Source organism: Linepithema humile, chromosome 6 (assembly GCF_040581485.1).
Source record: "Linepithema humile isolate Giens D197 chromosome 6, Lhum_UNIL_v1.0, whole genome shotgun sequence".
NCBI lineage: Eukaryota > Metazoa > Arthropoda > Insecta > Hymenoptera > Formicidae > Linepithema > Linepithema humile.
In genome coordinates this window covers 17,747,621-17,763,170 of record NC_090133.1, presented here as the reverse complement: position 1 = coordinate 17,763,170, position 15,550 = coordinate 17,747,621, and the positions used below count along the sequence as shown (strand labels likewise).

At 38.3% G+C, this 15,550-nt stretch overlaps 1 long non-coding RNA gene across 1 annotated transcript in view; it reads left to right on the top strand.

The window, feature by feature from the left end:
* LOC105674776 (uncharacterized) overlaps positions 1 to 15,260 on the top strand; it is a 40,522-nt gene extending 25,262 nt beyond the window's left edge. Inside the window, exons 3-4 of the long non-coding RNA XR_001101181.2 lie at positions 14,799 to 14,855; positions 15,006 to 15,260. This is a non-coding gene — a long non-coding RNA (uncharacterized lncRNA). The remainder of the gene's footprint in view (positions 1 to 14,798; positions 14,856 to 15,005) is intronic.
* Positions 15,261 to 15,550: the final 290 nt, after the last annotated feature.

Here is a 15,550-nt window from a genome sequence, read left to right as displayed (position 1 = left end):
ATGGGGACGTAACAGTGGGTCCTTTTCAGTGGCAGATGTCCTGGTCGAGACACGTGCCCACGACGTAGTAGTCCCCCTTTTTCGGGGGCCCGCGGCCCCTTCTTCGTCGTATCGCGCTCAAGGAGGAACGAGAGCGGAAAACCCCCGAAAAAGAAGGGGCCTCGCCGCGTAGTAAGACCGCGCGTTCTACGTCGCGTCGCTTCCTTTCTTCCGTCCTTTTTCTTTCCGCCCGTGCCTCTTTTCTTTTCCAGCGGCACCAGCTGCTCTCGTTATACAGCGGATTTCGCACCGGTGTAACGGCGAGGTCCGTTGCTTCGCGCCCCATTGTATTTGCGCGACGAGATCTTGCACGGACCTTCGCCGATCTGAGGATGCCGCCTTCCGGCGTTTTCTACGAAGTGGAATTTTAATGTGCAAAGTCGGGGAGCAGTAATAAATTGAGTAACAGTCGTTCTATTAGAAAGAAATTAATAATAGAAGTAAGTTTTATCATGATCTTACAAGACTCTTACAACTTCACTTGAACATTATTCTTTATAATCATGAAACTTTTTCAACACTGATTTTAAAAAATTACTTGAAATAATTTACGCACAGCGTCAAAATTGCCGCGATATAGTCATTAAATTTTAGCGAGTTAGAATAGCCAGTGCAATATATACATATTTTGGATAAATGTCAAATTTACTTGAAATCTTTTTAAATTGCATCATCTCGTTCTGTGCGATAGCATCACGCTATTGCGTTCCTCGATTTCTCAGATGCCATCTCGATCTGATTACGGCTAAGAAAATCGTTAGCGACGAGATACTGAATATCGCGCGAATAGAAAGAATTCAGAGTAGGTTAATGCCAACCACTTGAATTTTTTCGAAAAGCAAACGCTGCCAAATTTCTTTGGAAGGCGAATACGTGGTGTATTAAGCGTTCAACAGAATGCTGTTTTCTTTTGCTGGCTTAAGAGCGGTTCGGACGAAAAACGATACTTTAGGTTTTCTAATAATGTCAGAAAAATTTCTATACGACATATTTCTTGCAGATGTGGGATTTGCTAGATCATTGTATAAACATATATTATATAGCAGTTCCAAAACCGTCTATCTTATGCTAGTCTTATTTTCAAAAACTTATAAATCATATTTTACTTTATTTAATGAAAAAAAAGAGACTAGTAATGTCCAATTTTCTTGCGTTTTTAAGATTAAAATTAAAATTTATAGAAAAATTATGCGGTTTTCAATATTATAGCAATTAATCTTACTTGTCTCGTCATCGAGAGAGAATATCTCCACATTTTGCCTTCAAAATGTCTTAATTCAGTTCTCGTACATGTTGCACATCTAAAGCGAGCTTTATCGCGCCGCGTTGTCTGAGAGCCGCTGCGCGCCGTGCGACTTTTTGAGTCGCTTTGGTCCCACGCCGGGACTATGGACGGTGTATACACGTATTTATACATATACATATATACATATATCCACGTACATAGGTATACGGCTGATGCACTCGCGCGCAGTTACGCACATACGCCTACGGCAAAGCCCTATTTTACACACGCCGCGTACATTACACGCGATATATCGAGCGCGCATTCCCGATACCATTACGCGACCGGCACCGCTCGACGCTCGTCGATATTCGCTGTGATCGCGATGGGTATTCGTGCGTGCGTTAGATACTCTGAAACTTGACCGAGCAGCTTAGCCTTTCTTAGTTGGAACCGATAGAAAGAAGATGCCTTCCTTCTATGACTAAATAATTCTAAAGTGAATTAAAATTTAAATTGTGTAGTAAAAAATCACTTGAAACTGAAGAATCGAAGATTTTGTCATTTATTTTCTCTTCTGTTTCTTAATTTGCTAGACGTCTTTTATTTATAATCATGAGTTATTTGAAAACTATGGGTACCTCGATATATATGATATTTACTAAAATACTGTTAAACATGCTTCTGGTAAACAGTTGTAATCAGAAATGCGATTTATCGCGAGAAACTCGCAATCGTAAAATAATACCCGCATTGACTTACCCGCGTGCGATTACAGCTTGCATGCATATATAAACGATGATGCATGTTCCTGCTTATATCTTCCATAAATGCTACTTCAGACACTAGAACCATCCTCAGGAAAATATGTTAATATCTTCTTGACAAAAATTTTTTACCGCTATTTGCCGTTATCTTCGAAAAATCAATATTTTAAGTATTTAGCAATTAAAGCCTAAATCTGATTTTCTCTCGAAATAAAATTCTCTTGAAATTCACTGAAGATGATTTATACTTTTAAATATTATAATTATCGAAGCTCTTTAATTCCGAAATTATTGCATAATCGTGCTTAAATCTTCGGCGAGAAATTTGGCATAGAATCTGTCATTGTAGATTGTCGCGTACTTGTGAAACATGCCCTAGAGTTATTGACGCGCGTAATTACGAAATTACGATAAATAGTCATAAATTTTGTCAAATATGGAAGACAATGACGCTCTACGAAAGACGTTATCAAATTTCCGTGCAGGTCCATGAAGGAAGAAAGTCTACTTATAACTTTACTATCGCGTGAGGAAGGGATCAGGCCAGGCTTTTGACTGTAAAGAAAACAATGTTATTGGAGAAAACCATGCCAAGGTCCTGCTACCTTATCCTTAAATCCAGAAGATAAACGCCATATGGTTGACGATTTTTTAAGATTTTTATGTAGACTTAATGGTTAATAGATATAGCTGATATCACGTACTTTTCATCTTGCAAACATATAAAATTCTAAAACTCGTGAAACTTGGTAATTATACAAAATTTAGAAACTTTATATTTTGACTAAATTGTAAAATATTGATCGAAAGCAATTAAGAAAAATATTAATTATTTTTGGCGTATTTTTTTTCTTGGAAAAAAAAACAATTTCGTGCAAATCAAGTCTATTGTGACATTGATCTACAAATCCATAATTGAGAGCAAAAGGACGACTTGCTGAGAACCTCTGCGGCTACTTCGATTCTGCTTCGACTTCCTTCGACCCGAATGCAGTGACCCGTGCTAACGATCGCGAATAGCAACGATCGATCTTCACGATCCGGGGTGCTGTGCCAAGCGAAGAAGTCGAAGACCTCTCTTCGTGAAAGTACCTACATCGGAATTCCGTCATATCCGAGACGAGCGATTTCGTTTCTTTGCTTCCAATTTTTTGCTCGTTCCGCTCTATCTCGTTTTCTCCGCTGCCGGTGTCGATGGCTTTGAAAATATTCGCCTCCGAATAGTCCATGAATAATTGCAAACGGAAAAAATACGATAAAAGAGGAAAACAAATGTTCGGCAGGATGTAGTTGCAAAACCCACGGGATTGTATGACACATTGTGTAGCAATAAAAGTCCGATAGATTGTAGACGAATATGCAGTATTATAAAGGCAATATTTTTGTCGCTCAGAAATCAATAATTGTAACAATTAATCTGTCTAATGAAATATAACTAACTGCTTTCGATATATTAATATAAATTAACAATGGCAATAAAACTCGGAATTTCGGATAAAAATGTGTATTTCAAAATTATCAAATCTATTTTTATTAAATAAATATTTGCAATCTCATTTAAATCGTTTGAATTGCATAGATTTCGTGAAACTTGTTGAGTAAAAATAGTAATTGATTGGATAGAATGATATATGCAAATATGTCGCTTTTTCCACTATTTAAAGAACGTCGCAAATCGTGCGATTATTCAAATCTTTGGAAATTTATTGCTGCTGTTAGAGTAGAAAAGCCAAGAATAATTCTGCAAAATATTGTCAAAGCTTATGGCAACGCGTGCTATAGCAGAAACACAAGGTCCGTATATGCGAATTAGATCTGATCCATTATGTAGCGATTGTCGTTTACGTTAAAAACTGCATAGACTGACAGTGACATAGTATAGACATTGGTATACGAAAATGAGCGTCGTCCATTATTCATGTAGATTATCGATAAATTATAATAGCGACGAATCAATAGTCTCTTCGAGCTTTGTGTTGTTCGACTTCTAGGTATTCGTCACTGCCGACGTTTCTCTTGTCTATTTTCTATACGCGAAAGTACGTTTCACGACAATATATTTGTACGAGGATGCGATAAAACAAGCACATTTGACGTTTATTTATTTAACTGTAGTATCAACTTGTGATTTGTTTTAATATTAGACTTGCGGCATTTTCGACGCGAATGAAAATGGAATTCGCGTAAACCTCTCGTTTTACGTTTAATTCAGCGCATTTTTACATATGCTATTATATTACCAACGATACGACCTTTAATCCTTCAAGAGTTAAGTCGAATAAATGTTCTGCCTCAGTAGTTTGTCTAGTTTCGCAATCGTTACCAGGTAACAATGATTTAAATGTTATTTTGTCTTCATGTCATGCGAACCTCGATTTAAGCATCACGTGTGCTTTCTAAAGATATCCGCAGGTACTTTCGGTTGCCAAAAGGTTATTATCCACGAAAATACCACGAAGTACAAAATACATCTCAAAAGTGAAAAATAGCAGAATTACGAATAGCGGCACATATATTTTTCTGCCTTCTTGTAAAGCGAAAAAGAATATTAAACATAAATTTTATATCTTCTAGATGTTTAATATAAGTACAACATTTTCACTAAAAATATAACATTTTTAAAATGTCTTTTAGAATCCTTGTAATTGCTGAGATTATTTCTGAACATTATTCATGAATGTTCTACAGTACAAATAGCGGTGTATTTATTTTACTGCTATATGAACTTATATTTAGACTTTAAATTTTGTCATATTTCTCGAATCTGTAATTCGATGTAAGGATGAGTGCCGCAGAGAAATGTCGGCGCATCTGTGCAAAATTGATTCACGACGCGACACAGGGTGCGCGTCGCACTCTTCGACTACCGACAAGTGCAATGTACCGGTGGTATGTCCAGGGATAATAACCAAGACGCGTCCTGACAGGGACGAGTCCTGGCAGGAGGGGGGTATCCTGTTGCAGCGCGAAGGCTCGGTCATTCCTTTACCTCGCACGCCGCGCGCGCGTAATGTTCAACTGCGAAGTCTCATCCACGTTCGACGATCCTCACGTTTTGCTTTCGTGGCACCTAAGAGGCCCAATTGACGGTCTCCGCGAGTGTGAGACCGCCGTCTGCGCGAGTGCAATTGCAATAAAATACGCAAAACGCGCGCATACCTGCTCAAGCACTGGGATGCGCTAACGAGCGAACGATGAGATATACCTCGTCGGTCCTCGTCACGGCCTCTTCATCGGCCGCGCCGAGTCCTCGAAAACACGTTTTAGCACGATTGAAATTGCAAAAGTGCTCCGCGCACTTGGCGTGACGTACGTCGGCTCCTCTCGTCGCAAGTACACCTTTCTAAGGCGAAATTGCCTTAATCCTCTTAACCGATGATGTATGGATTGCCGGGATTCCGAGCATCGCTCTCTCCGTAACTCAATTCTTGCGAGCGTCTCACGCAGTCTGCAAATTAAATGCATTTGCCACGATTTATAATTAAGAAGCGCGAGCATAAATTATATATATATTGTTAATAACTTACGGCTACTCGTAAGATAAAAATTAATTATAAAATAATTTGGAAAATAATTTTTATAAAAAATTTCAATTCTCTAGAAAAGTATCTTAGATTTGTCGTTGTGTTTGCTAGTCGCGCGAAGACGTGGCTCCTAATCGAATGTACCGCGGGAGCATATTGCGATGTAGGAATGTGTAACGGCTTCTACGACCACTCTGCGTGGCGCCGAATCTCATTCCAAAGATACAAAATTACCATACGATTGGCTCTTGTAAAAGAGAGCGCAGAATTCTTTCTTGCGATTTAGTCGAGTGTACGCGGCACATTTCAATGTCCGGAGCGAAAAAGCGGCTCGCTATCAGCGGCGCGATTCGAGACGGCCGTGACTGTCCACACGGGACTCGTGTGGACTGTAAACTAACGAGCCTCGAGTGCGGCGAGCGCGCAACAACGCGTTGATGCTTAGTACAGGCCCCGTTGCTTCTGCAGCGGCCGTCTCTCCCACGGCAGGGCCGCACGACGACCGCATTCCGTTCGCGGGCCTTATATTCATATCAAATATATTCAGACAAATTGCGCGGACCCAGCTTTTCGGACGATTCGAAATGGAAAATTCAAGCCTCAAGCTTCCGTGCCAATCAATTCGAATAGTTTGAATAAAAAGCGACAATCGAACTATTTGGTTGGAGAATTCGACTAGTTTAGACATTCAAAAGAAAATAATATTGATTATGAACGAGAGAAGTTTTTATTTTTTTTTTTTTTGCAATGCAGTTTTTAAACTTGTTACTTTTTCTACATTCAAAATCGAACCGTTTGACAATTGGGTATTTGCGATGATCGGACTATTCCACAGTCGGAAAATTGTAGAGTACTGCTGGGCTAAGCTATGATAAATTCATTGCAATAGTTATCCGAACTCAACCGCAATAATTGAGGGTTAATTGAAATGTCATTAATAGAACGAGGAGAGCGTCTGCGAATAGTAACGAGGTCGTGCGCACGTAGCAATAGTTTAGGAGCAGCGGCGGCGGTCGAAAGCAGCAGCAGCAGCAGCAGCAGCAGCAACAGCAGCAGCAGCAGCAGCAGCAGTAGTAGTAGTAATAGTAGTAGTAGTAGATTAACAGCAACGTAGTGGTAGTCCGACAGGCACGCGCAATAATGTAGTAGTAAACGGTGAAGCCGGGTAGAAAGAGGTAGAACACAGTGATGATTCGGTGAGCAACATCGCGGTCGGCGGTGGATGCCGAAGAGAGGCGTAGAGGAGAAGAAGAAGAAGAAGGCGAAGAAGTGTCTGATGGAGAACGAAGAGGAGTGTAAGGGACGGAAAGGGGGCTGGTCAGGAGGCGAGGGGGCGGGAGTGAAGCCGGGGACTAGACTCGTACCTGCATTCCATTCCCACTGGCCGTGTAGATCCTTGTATAGGTGGTCGTCCTCCTCCTTTTCCTTCTCATCCTCCTCCTCCACCTCCGCTCTGTACTCCTGCTCTTTTCTTCCTTGTAGAGAGAGAGAGAGAGAGAGAGAGAGAGAGAGAGAGAGAGGCAAAGAGAAAGAAAGTCCTTCTTGATCGGCTGCTCCCTCTCTTCCCTTCCTTTTCTTCGTCATTTTACTTCGGCCGCCTGCTCAACGTCAACCGGATCGGGACTCTCAGAGCGCCCTCGGCAATGAAGACATCCCCCGCACTTACTTCGCGAAACTCCCGAAATTCGCAACGAGTCTGTCCTTGCGGTTGCAAATGGTTCGCCATCTCCGAGTCATTTTCATTTTATCGTGGAATTCTTCGTCTTTGTGTAAATAGGATGTCCCTTTCTCTTTTTTTTCTCCGACTTCCTCTTTCTTCGTCCCGCGATTATTCTCTCGCTCGAGCCGGGGTGCCTCACTTCACACTTCGTCGAGCAATGGTATACGGTCTCTTGCGGCGCCTTCCCTTCTCTCTTCCCCGTAACCGCGCTCGTTTCATCAGTCGCTTCCTCCATGGGCACCCCGCGGTCATTTGCACTTCGTCTGTGATTTCGTCTGTTTTTCTCTCCGAACTCCCGTTGGTAACCAGATCGCATATACAAAGAAAGGAAGCTGCACCGCGCTCTGCGATTTCTGCCAAAGTGAGTTCCGAGAGCAAACGATTGTACGATTCCGAATGTAAAGTTGCTTTAAATTACGAAGGACCGCTTTTACAGACACTTTAAATTTGAAATTTAATTATTGAGATATTTTAATGACAGAAGTTAAAAAAATTTATAAAGCAGTCTTAAATCAAGTTGTCACTAACAAAAAAAGTCGAATTTAAAGTCGCCAAATAGTTTGAAAACATAATCGTTCGAAATTCTGTAGTTTTATGACGTGTTAGCGTATTTATTAGCAAGTTGCACAGCGAGATTCAATGTTATTTTACAAATAATAAATCAGATCGTGGTAAAACAGACTTCGAAGTGATGCGTCGTGGGAACGAATCTCGCGGTCGTATCGCCGGTCAAATATAAACCCGTCGAGTTATTCCGGAGTTGCGATCCTCTTAATTAGAACAATTAGCTGGTCCGAGAATAGCGAGATGACGCGTCGTCGGTATCGCATAAATGTCACAGAATTGCATGCATGCGTCATGACGAATTGCATATCCGATAGACAGTGTTATTATCTGCTATGTATAGTTTCGAAAAAACGAGTCGAAAAGTTGGGAAAATTATCGAGTAATCAGGAAATATCGAACAAAATGATAGAAGTTGCGAAAAGTTTGCAAAATTTCTAAGTGTTAAAGATAAGAATAATATAAAATTGTTTAATTTGCAACGTTTATTAATTTCATAGTGTTTGAATGCTGTAATTAATTTACTATGAAAAATTACATTTCGAAAAAAATGATAGAAGAAAAAGAAAGTAGGTTGGCAAATAAGATAGAGCACTGATGTAAAAATGTCGCTTTGTAGATGTTGTTGGTCTAACGAACGCATACAAAAGCAACGCACACGTTGCCTGAAAGTTTTACAAACTCTCTCGAAAGTATTGCCAAAGTAGTGATACTTTTGCCGTTGTCGTAACGCGGGGCAACGACCACGCTAAAAGAGAAGTTCGGCAGTCTCGTGTGACGACCTGTGCGCATCATATGTGACAGTGCCCCTCTTATTAGTGCGTATCGTGCGTAACTTTTAAAACGGATGTTATGTATCGAGCCAAATAATAATCATTTGAATTGCAAATGTGACAGATAGAAATATTTTAAAATTTCGCAGATTGACATCAAAAAAGAGATAATAAAAGAACTCGTTTCCTGATAATTCCAAACATTCGAAGTCGAAAAAAGAAATATAAAAAATGTGCGATTTAAATTCAAGATTGCCAAAGTCCACGAGGATAAAATATATAGTTTAAAAGTCAAAGATTGCCGAAATCAAGAAAGTAAAATAAAATTAAAATAAAATGTGCGATTATAATAATCAAGAATTCACAAAACTAAAATCACGAAAGTGATGAAAGTAAATTGGTCCCATAGAATCCGTCGTTTTTCAATCGCCGAGTTGTAGTCGTTGCGCATAGCGGAAGATTTAGTTTAATTGAGTAATTCTTTTTCGTATAGCGGATAATTTTAGGGCGCATAATCGTAGTTTGATGTCTTGGCCTTCGTGCAATGTTTCTATTGATCGCGAGTTAGTTTAGAGCGAATTACGTCAATCGGGGGGAAGGCTTTTCTCCATAACGCCCCCGCGGGTAGCCATCGACTCGCTTGCAACGGCATCGCTTCACAATAATTGAATGAATTATGAGGACGCAAGTAGAGACGGAATACTTCATATCGATATTTTATCGTTATATGTTTCTCGATATCAACCGATCGGTATTCCATCGAATTGGCGAAAGTAGTTTGATCGATCGATTGAGCATTGGTTAATGTTTGATTAGACTTCTATTTCTTCTTTAACGTTCAGCTTCAAATCTTATCACAATTCTGCTGAAGTAATGTCATAATCTAAGATTAAAATTACACACAGGATAAGTTAAATTCCGGGGAAAGGGGGAGGATTTCTTCATTTAAAAAAATTCTTTGAAGCTCAAAAATTCCTCCGAACGTTTGTTAATCCATTTTCGATACTTGTAAACTCGTTAAGATCGAAAACAAATTATGATAGAACATCAAATGTCAGATTGAGATATGATATCTTAATCTCAATTTAAAGATCAATTTTTTACTTTATGTTTGATAAAAATACAAATTCTTTAACTTTACATCTTTAAAAAGTCACGTATACAAAAGTTAAGAAAAAAACTCAATTTTAAATTAATCCAAGAGTCAGTAGATGAAAAGGCTATAAATACATCTAGTCTTTCTCTGTCTTTCTCTCTCTTTCCTCGTGCCTCCACTTCTCGTTCACCCAATTATTCAACTCTTCGCGAGAAAATTCCAGAGAAGAGCGGCAGCCTTGTCAAGGTATTCCTTCCCCGCGCGATCGAACTCTTATAGAAAACATCTACCTCTTCGTCCTCCTGCATACACGACCAGGTTTATCCCCTCGTTCCATGATCATACGCGATACGCGCACGGCATTCGTTTAATCGGCATTCATAATCGTGACTCGGCGATGACATCAACGCGATGCCGCCACCGCCGACGCCTTTTTTCAATGTAGTTTTGTAACGCGTTAATGTTTCTTTAATCGCTCGTTACTCGCGACGCGCGAGATGTTCTCCGAATCGTATTGAATACCCAGCGCTTCTATTCTATGCAAATCGATCTCGAGACGTGTCTCATTCGCCAGACCGTAACGCTCAAATATCGACCTTTGCTTCGCCTCGTGTACGTCCGATTTCGATAGAAAAATTAAAAGGCATTGTATGAATTATATCTCGCGTTTCCACGTGTCTTACGAAAAAAAATTGTAATTTATGAAATATGAAATATGATTTATAGACTACGGGGAGTACTCAAAACTAAGCCGTCCACTTAGTTTCCTTTTTATGGTTAAACTTTCAATTTTTGTATAATCCATTGTTACTTCTTTTCCGCGCATGATTTATCTTATGTCTGTATATCACTAAAGGTGATAAAGTCGATAGTGTGAGCATCATTAGTGTGCTAAAAATACAATGAGCTCTTTGTCTTACACGTGCCATATATGACAAAACATGATGCAACGATTTCTTTATAAGTATACAATTAATTTTGGTTGATCAAAATCTCTCGATTATTGTTATAAGTAATGATTGTGCTAGTCATTTAAAATTTAATTATTATTTTAAAAATATCTTGAGCGCACAAATTGCATTTAAATCGTTAGCAAAGAATGACACAGTTGCAATTGCTCTTATGCTTCCAAATATAAGATATGAGTTTGAGAAACATTAAAAAGAGTGAAGTGTCTTTTAATCGCTTGCGTTATCTAAGCAAAATAGTAAGAATTATATAAATATGTAACTGTATAAACTAGAGAATATCTAGTACCCAGATATCGATGCGGTTCAGCAGCTGTGTAAACGTTCGTGCAAAGCGATCTATCGCGAAGCGGAGAAAGACATGTGATATCGAGTGAATAACGACCGGGCTCTAACGAGGTCCGGATAATCTCTCGATATCTTTTTTGTGAGATTTTTTTCTTTTTTTTTTGTCGACCACCATATCGAACACCGGAATCGATCCGCACACGCAACGCGACGTTGGATGTGTCACGCACTCACACACCCGATTCCGAGAGTGTGCCACCTTTCGTTCTCGTCCATACGCGAGATTCTCCGAAGGGGTCTGTCACGCGTACAAATAGCTGACCTCGCTTCGTCGCCTCTATCAATGGCTCGCCACTGGACTGAATGACTTTTACGCCTCTTCCGCTTACTACGCCCTTTCGCGCGAGACAATTCGACGATTAAAAACCGGTATAAATTTCGATGAGCTCAATTCCCCAAGCGATGACGCAGATATGGAAATTTCATTCTATACCATTGTCGCGAATAAATATAAAGATTGATATGTCTAAATTAGAGCATTGGAACTCGAACTTGCATTGCAGTTTTGAATTTTTATGAAAATACATAAAAACATACAGCGTGTTTAAAAAAAAATAGAAATATCTACATTTATAATAAGAGATCTTTTAGGTACAATTTTCTTTGCATGCTTTATGTTTATAGTTTAATTCTATCCTAACAAGCAAAATTTTTTTTAGCAGTGTTGGTTACTTGAGTAAATTATCTCTTACAAATATATTTTTGTCGAAATTGAATTGCAGATGAGAAACATTTGCACATCTTTTTATTTCCATTTGCACTTGCTCGATGAACTTTTGCGTAATAATTTTTTATTGCTGTGCATTTTATATATGCAAATTAATTTTGACATACACTGGATAATGCAGAACATTGTCGGTAACGCAGAAAATTATTATGCCAACAATCATGTCGATTTTGTATTGCTTACAATCGGTAACACGCTATGTCGGTACACATTATCATTAGATAATGTTACTTCATGTATCGACCATTTTGATATCAGTCACTTTATTAACAGTCGCTATAATTTTTTTCTTTATAACAGCTGCGATAATTCTTGAATATAATTTTTTTATGTTATTATTGTTATGTATTTTTATTTATATTATTAGGAATGAATGTATTTTAACTTTTCTTCAAGCGCAATGACTAAGGAATAATTTTTTATTATAAATAATTATATAAATGTTATGTTTATTATATTATTAATTTATTACTAATTCTATATTTTATATTATTTATATATTTTTTTCTTATTGTTTTTTTTTTTTATTTCAGATTAAATTCTTGAATCGGAATGAATAGATATCTAATCTCTTATTTTTTTATTGTGAATTAATAGATTATTAAGTGTGCTATCTTACGTAGTGTTTTCAGTGAAAATAACAATTGTCTATTTTTGCGAAGCAATATAAATCTGAAGTTAAGGGAAGCAGCTTGATCTTATTCGCTCGAATAATTTAATTTACGTATTGATTCAAAGAATTATTCGAACAATCGTTCCAAGATTTAATTCTTCGCGTTTTTTTTTCATAAACACGATTAGTGGACAACAATTTACGATAATATGTGGCAATCTCGATAACAGCCAACAACTTCGCGCGCGTATATTACGATGCTTTCTCGTTAAATTTTACGATCGCTCCAGACCGTCGGATAACTGTCGCGGCCGATCTGACCGCGTTAATTAGATAAAAGCAACCAGATTCTCGGAAGGGCTTAACGCACGCGGCGTAATCAGCAAGCAAACCGGTCGGCGGTGCGCCGACCATTACGAGATATCGACGTTACGATGCATCCTCTTCTTTTAATACGCTACTCTCTATCCCAGAAATACGGAATGGAAAACAGTGGATACCGTTCAAGCAAGATCTACGAATTCTGCGGGATGACAAACTGACATCATCACGAATTATACTGGATGATCCAAAATCACTGAATGTCCTTTCAGTCATTGATTCTACGAGAAATTTTGAAATCAATCCTTCCTTTCTTTAAAGATCAATAAGTTATATTTTTAATATTGTCAATGTCAAAAATAAACTATCTTGATATCTAAGATTGACATTGAATTTTGTCAAAATACAATTCAATTAAAATTAATTGTAAAATGAATCAAATTTCGTCAATTATGTTTTTATACACATTTGACTTCAATTCTTTAAAATCTATCAATATTGAATGTTAAATGATTGTCAATGCGGTACTAACGAAGCAATCACTTCTTTTTTACAAAATTCGAAGGACATGCGATTCTGGAACTCCCGGTAGAATGGAAGGAAATGAAGATTTCGAATCCTCACGCGTTGCTCATTCTCATCTCGTTCACGCTCTTCCATGGAACATAGCCATCGGGTCGCGAGGTCACGCGGTATCTTTATCAGGCCTTCGTGTAACCGGCGCGCCGTTATCAGTCGACCGATAACGCACGTGCAAAATAATATATATATACATATATATCGTGATGGACCCTTACGAACGTTTACTGACCAACGATAAAATCACGGCGAGCGTAAATTCGCGTTTATACACGCTTGATTTTGTATCCGCGCAAGCTATCGTAGAATTAATCCTTCAGAAAAGATTAATCTTTTTTCATTCGCGAAGTATGAGAATGTATTGGATATCGTTTGAAGATTATTTCAGTTTTTCATTCCGCAAAAATTATAGTTTTCATGCGAATTTACATTGGATTAAAAAAAAAAGCGCAGGTATCACATAAGGAATTAACAGACACGCGATAATACACGTTTTCTGTAAGAAACGTTTATTCATCCGCGTCGCGGGGATATTAAACATCAGTTTTTAAATCGCTTTATAACATTCCCCGCTGGTACGATGAAAACCTCCCAAGTAGATCTGTCGATTAAGGATCGATGAGGGTTTAAATATCACTGATCATCGTTCCCCGCATTCCTCGAGGTCATCGTGTTCCGCCGCGTGCTTCGGTCCATATGGTGTCTGACCTGTCCGGCGACACCGCTCTGTGCGTCTCACACTCTCAATGTCAATTTATTCTCAAAGCATAAACATTACTTTTGTTAAGAAGGTAGAGGGGTCTCGGTAATAAATGCGCGTGAGTGATAATTCTTTGTGGATGATAACGAGAGTGAATATAGAGATTTAAAGCTCCATCTTTTGCGTCTTAATCGATAAGCCACAACACCTTTGACCACTTCATCGCTATATTCTTAATACATTCGGCGGGAAACGCTACCGTATCTCTTGATTAAATCCGATGAAGATATCATTAATTATTGCCATGCAACATATGCAATTAATTTTACTTAATCTTATATCGTCTTGATGTATTCATATTTTATTTTCTTTATCCGAGTTGTACGATATTTTTGTCGCTGTGACGCGGGACGTGCGCACGCGACAAAGCTGCAGACATAATAGTTATTTATAAGTAAATGAGACACGTTCAAGTGCATCCCTCGCAACAAATGTATCGCTCGTATCGCCATCCGCCTCCCCTAAAAGAGCGTTCAAGGCACAAAGAGACAACGGGGAGGACGGTGTTCACAAAGGGTGACCGATTCTCGAAATTACGAATTTTGACGACGTCTGGCACACGTCTGCCTGTTATTTTAGGACCTTCACAGAAATTCAAGGCCCGGTAAGAGCATCTCCCTTCGAGGCATCGGGCATTTGTCGCGTTTCATTTTAAAAATCCGCAGAAGTGAAAGCCGTGAACGATATGAGAGGAGAGAGCAGCCTTTTCCTTTTTCCTTCATCCTTTCTTCTTCAAAAATTCATCAAAACTAACTCATTTTCTTTTATTTTCAGGGTCATTGATGACGCGGAAGATTGAGGAGCTCCAAGCGCCTATTAAAATGTGTAAATGTATATATAACGAATTTCTGTTGATCTTTGCACTATCTTAAATTGATAAATGGTTCTCTTTATCTGAATTTTATGTGCAATTTTCCAATTAATTAAGTTTTTATTTTCCAATTAATAAATATAATCTTAGAATTACTGTCTTACGATTAGGACGATGCTATCGAGCTACGATGAAATCGGAGTCATCGCCGTCAATTAAGACGAAACTGGTTTTCACAATGAACTGACAGATAGATATAATTCTGAGATCATTGTGAAAGCTGATTTTGTTTAGGTATCAACGGGCCGTGGCCGGTGTTAACTCCCTGAGGAACGAGAAGATGAAAGTAAATTTCAGGAATCAAAATGTGATCTAGCGGAATTTATATAGATTTTTTGCTAATAAAATTCAGTGATGATGTTTAATTACGTTATTATATTGTCATAATAACTATACACGTAATATAATAAGAAATATAAGACGAGAAAGATATTAGGAAAATATTTAAATAAATATTAAAAGTTAATTAGTTAATAATATAAGAATAAGTACATACAATTAGATAAATATAAGTTATTATAATATATAATTAAACATCAGCTGTAAAGTCATCGCGAATGATTCTATTATTTTGTTCTCTATTGTTTTACATTTATCTGATATTTATACGACACAGAGCCACGGATGATATAACGATGTTTGTTACTTGTATATT